We start from the raw sequence: 6000 nt of genomic DNA, 5'->3' as shown, positions 1-6000 counted from the left end.
GAACTTGCCACCGTAGCGGCAGGGTGGTTCCGGACTGAAGCGCCTAGAACCGCTCGGCCACAGGGGCCGGCCATCTCGTCCAGCAACTGCAGATAATGGGCTTCTATCTGTTTACCAAGCAATAAGACAAGTCCATATTCCACAACAAATCGCATTCGATGCGCAAGTTAACTTCAATGGATCCATCCAGTGAGGGTTGACATCCGACAGCTACCTGTCATTCTATTTATTTATATCTCCTTTTACACACAAATTAGCTTAATCCATCAATAGCTTTTAATAGAGGTAAAGACAGTTTTCGTCCAGCTTGCATGTCATTCATTATGCAAACTGGATATAGTGATGTGAAAGTGTCTGCGGTGGGATGTTGCGACATTTGCGTTTTGTAAGAATTCCATTTATAGGTGGCCAAATTCTCGTTACTGATCCCGAGAGATGTGGCGAGTAGCCATTTTCGATTGACCAGCTTTCGGTCTGTCTGCAACAGAGGCAGTTACACGGAATTTCGTGAGAAGTTTCGCCGCCACACTGTGGGTAACGGACCGACTGTCTCGGCGCCGCCGGCTGAAATTCTCTGCTACAACGGTGTTGCTCCTTTCTCCTAATGTCAAGACGATCTCAATGTATTCGATGTGTTTTAACGCCATCAGCTTTCGTGTCACACGTAAGGAAGAAACATCAGAACTCGTCTCAAACGTCAGGCTTCTCTCCTCTCCCATCTCATACAACTTGACATTAAATTTCTGTTTATCCACCTGTTTTTAAAAGGCAATTGCACTTTCCACCTTGGGTGTGTTGTGGTCACCTTTGTTTATTTCACACTATTAGCTGATTTCAGCGAAGTGCCATTTTCAAGAGCTTACTCATTTTCTCGTAAACCTGTCACTCTATTTGGGTGTCCACAATAAACACTGACAAAGAATGTGAAGCACCCAGAAGTGAAGGACGAAATGAAACTTCATGGGTTAAGACAGTGTGAGATGTTACTTCAGTGATTATTATATCGAGTCAAATTTACAAAGAACTGGGCAGTATGAGTCGACTTATCAAGACGAACATTCCATCCACTCTAGCCTGGATGCAATCATAGATTTGCTTGGGAAAGGTGTCATAAAGCCATTGCGTCCTCTTCTGAGGTAAGCTGGCCCACAACTTTTTTAACTGTTCCTTGATATCTTGGATACTGCTGCAGGGACAGAGTTGATATCCAAGCTGGTCTCACACATGTTCTATCTGGGGATATTGCTGGCCAAGGGAGTACATCAACTTCACGCAGACAGCTCATAGAGATTTAATGTTTCCATCAGGTGAGAAACAACAGCCGTCACATACTATAAAAATGCATTTTAACCATTAACTGTTTTATTTAACTTATCATCCAACGGTTTCGGTCATAGACCATCACCGTTGGGTGTTTATCAACACCGAAATTGAAAAAAAAATTGAAAGAAAACACAACGTACACGTAAAATTACGTAACTCAACAAAATAGGGGTGCAAAATTAGGTATGTATACTTACACTGTAAGACAGACCAGGTAAAAATATATCCCATTTTCCTTTAAAGTTGATACGGCATCAAGCTTGTCACAGAGAAATCACCCAAACAACTATAGTAATCCGTTCTTTAAATACTGACGACATATCCCACAGCGCTTCAAGTCAATACACAACGTATCAACCGAAAAAGGAAACAAACATAACACTGGAAATGTTCCTCATTTGCAGAGTAACATCAAAGGTGATACATTTCTAATACGTATACACAACGTATCAACCGAAGAAGGAAACAAACATAACACTGGAAATGTTCCTGATTTGCAGAGTAACATCAAAGGTGATACATTTCTAATACGTAGCCAAAATAACAAGGAATTTTTACATCACTATCAAAACCAAGGACGGAATATAGTTATAGACACCTTTGATAGACGGAAAACACGGAGAACGGTGACTGTGTAAATTACAATGTACACAATAACAAAATAAAAGAGAAGTTCGCATAACAGCGAAAAAAGATACATTAAAAATAACTGATTCATAAACCATATTCATGGTGCAAGAATACTTAAGTAATACAAGCAATAGCTCCATAATTTAGGTGGAACATCGGATGTCCGGCGGTATCTAAACTACGACAACAATCTTTAGGCAATGATACATAAGAGGGTAAGACAGGGTACAGATACAGAAATACATAGCTTTTATATAACAAACTAACAGTTTACAAAACCGAAATACCTAGAAATATTAGAACAGGCGATCATATTATAAAGGCAAACAAACTGTACAGCTTCAAGGTACTGTAATCACAAATAATGTTCAATACGTAATTTTTAGTGTTGATATAAAAATCACCTATAACTCAAACTGTACATGTTACGCTATACAGCCATAAGTCAACTGTCTGACTGTAAAATACAGAACACAAAGTGGAAATATGTGAGCAGTTAACAACAACATATATGATGCAGTTGCCGTATTAATACAGGCTAGTAAATCAAAGAAACCTGTTACTTGATGCGGTAAGACTACGCCGACAAATACCACCTAAACATCAGGTTACACATAAACCTTATTAAGTGTGAAGCTTATGAAATAATAGTGCTTGTGGCATGTTGACCATATCCATTCACACGTTACCTGTATTTTGAAATAGTTAAATTTTATCGTATTTGTACGGTATAGACGTAACTTAAGATTTATTGTCCATGACATTCCAGTGACATGATATACTCGTATTGTGGTAACGCTGTTTGTACATTGTCACCCTATGGGTGAATATGGACAGCATGCTACAAGCACTATTATTTCATGTACTTCAAACGTAATAAGGATGACGTGTAACCAGATGTCTTGGTTGTGTTTGACAGAGAAGTCTTACCACATCAAGAAAAAGGTTTCTTTGATTTACTAGCCTGTGTTAACATGGCAACTACTTCTTGTATGTTGATGTTAATTGTACACATGTTTTCACGTTGTATTCTGTGTTTTACTGTCCGGCGGTATAGGTATGGGTCTATAACGTAACGTGTTCAGTTTGAATTCAAATGGCTCTAAGCACTATGGGACTTAACATCTGAGATCATCAGTCCCCTAGACTTGGAACTAATTAAACCTAACTAACCTAAGGACATCACACACATCCATGCCCGAGGCAGGATCCGAACCTGCGACCATAGCAGCAGCGTGGTTCCAGACTGAAGCGCCTAGAACCGCTCGGTCACAAAGGCCGGCGTTCAGTTTGAGTTATAGGTTATTTTTAGATCAACACTAAAAATTACATATTGAAGATTATTTGTGATTACTGTACTTCGGAGCTGTACAGTTTGTTTGCCTTTATAATATGATCGTCTGTTCTAATATTTCTAGGTATTTCAGTTTTGTAAACTGTTAGTTTGTTATATAAAAACTATATGTCTCTGTACTCCGTCTCACCCATTTATGTACTGTTGCATAAAGTTTGTTGTCTTGGGTTAGGTACCACCTGACATAGTATGTTTCGCTTTCATTATGGGGCTAATATTTTTATTACTTAAGTATTGTTACAACATAAATATAGTTACTGAATTTATTATTTTTAACGTATCTTATTTCATTGTTACGTGTACTTCACTTTTATTTTGTTATTGCGTGCACTGTGACTTACACGGTCACCGTTCTCCATGCTTCCCGTCTATCAAAGATGTCTGGCAGACATGTTCTGTCCTTCGCTTTGCTAATGATGTAAAAGTTCCTTCCTATGTTAGCGATGTATTACAAATGTCCGCCCCTATAATAGCCGGCACGGTAAGCTCAGCGTGTTCGGTCAGAGGGTTAGCTGCCCTCTGTAATAAAAAAATTAAAAAAAAAGCCTGAGTGAATGGATCAATAATGAACTTCTGAACTTGAATGGGCGTCCGCCACGAACAGTTGAAACGAGCTGAGTGGTCAGCGTGACGGATTGCTGTCCTAAGGTCCCAGGTTCGATTCCCGGCTGGGTCGGGGATTTTCTCCTCTCAGGGCCTGGGTGTTGTGTCGTCTCCATCATCATTTTATCCCCATCCGGCGCGCAGGTCGCCCAATGTGGCGTCGAATGTAATAAGACCTGCGCCAAGGGGGCCGGACCTGCCGCGTAAGGGGACTCCCGGCCAATGCCGCCAAACGCTTATTTCCATTTATGCATTACGAATATACTATCTTTGATTTTACTCCGCAAATGTAGAATTTTTCCAATGTTATGTTCTTTTCGTTCTTCTATGGCACGTTATCTACTTGGCTTGAAGCATTGAGAGATACGTTCGTCAGTATTTAAAGGGCGGGTTACTATAGTTGTTTGTGTGGTTTCTCTTTGACAACCTTGATGTTGTATCAGTTTAAAAGGAAATTGGAAAATGCTTTTAACTGATCTGTTTTACATTGTAAGTATACATACCTAATTTTGCAACCATATTTTTGTCGAGTTATGAATTTTCGTGTACATTGTATTTTTTCAAAATGTTTCTGTTTCGATGTTGATAAACACCCAATGATGACGGTCTATGACCGAAAATGGTGGACGAACGTAGGTTAAATAAAATAGCTTATGGTTAAAGCACATTTTCTAAAGTCCATAGAGACACGTGCTACGCGTGGACGAGCATTTCGATGTAGAAAAATGGCATCAGAATTCTGTCGCATAAGCGGTAAGACATGAGGCTGCAGGATGTCGATGACATTCCGTTTATGTCGTCAGAGTCCCATCAGTCACTGTCCCATGACGCCACGAGTAACACCGCTGTGCCTTACCATAGCATTCGAAGGTTGGAAACTTTGAACGTGGCCAGGTGTCTGTACGCGAGCTTTCCACACTCCTAAACATCCCTAGGTCCACTTTCTCTCATGTGATAGTGAAGTGGACTCGTGAAGGGACACGGACAGGCCGACTACGTCTGTTGATTGACAGAGACCACAATTAAAGAGGCAGACATCTATCCAGACCATCACACAGGAATTCCAAACTGCATCAGGATTCGCTGCAAGTACTATGACAGTTAGGCGGGAGGTGCTAAAACTTGAATTTGATGATCGAGCGGCTGCTCATAAGCCACACATCACGCCGGCAAATGCCAAACGACGCCTTGGTTGGTGTAAGGAGCGTAAACATGGGATGATTGAACAGTGAAAAAACGTTGTATGGAGTGACGAATCAGGGCACACAATGTGGCGATCCGATGGCAGGGTGTGGGTATGGCGAATGCCTGGTGAACGTCATCTCCAGGGTGTGTAGTGCCAACAGTAAAATTCGGAGGCGGTGGTTTTCCATGGAGGGGGCTTGCACCCCTTGTTGTTTCACGTGGCACTATCACAGCACAGGCCTACATTGATGTATTAAGCACCTTCTTGCTTCCCACTGCTGAAGAGCAATTCGGGAATGGCGATTGCATCTTTCAACACGATCGAGTACCTGCTCATAATGCACGGCCTGCGGTGGAGTGGTTACACGACAATAATATCCCTGTAATGGACTGGCCTGCACAGAGTCCTGACCTGAATCCTATAGAATACCTTTGGAATGTTTCCGAACGGCGACTTCGTGCCAAGCCCCACCGACCGACATCGATACCTCTCCTCAGTGCAGCACTCCGTGAAGAATGGGCTGCCATTCCTCAAGAAAGCTTCCAGCACCTGTCTGAACGTTTGCCTGCGAGAGTGGAAGCTGTCATGGGCCAACACGATACTGAATTCCAGCATTACCGATGAAGGGCGCCACGAACCTGTAAGTCATTTTCAGCCAGGTGTTGGGTTGGGTTGGGTTGTTTGGGGGAAGAGACCAAACAGCCAGGTCATCGGTCACATCGGATTGGGGAAGGACGGGGAAGGAAGTCGGCGATGCCCTTTCAAAGGAACCTTCCCGGCATTTGCCTGGAGCGATTTAGGGAAATCACAGAAAACCTAAATCAGGATGGCCGGACGCGGGATTGAACCGTCGTCCTCCCGGATGCGAGTCCAGTGTGCTAACCACTGCGCCACCTCGCTCGGT

Source organism: Schistocerca cancellata, chromosome 9, assembly GCF_023864275.1.
Source record: "Schistocerca cancellata isolate TAMUIC-IGC-003103 chromosome 9, iqSchCanc2.1, whole genome shotgun sequence".
NCBI classification, from domain to species: Eukaryota; Metazoa; Arthropoda; class Insecta; order Orthoptera; family Acrididae; genus Schistocerca; species Schistocerca cancellata.
The sequence above is the reverse complement of the archived record's forward strand: the minus strand, read 5'-3'. Positions refer to the sequence as shown.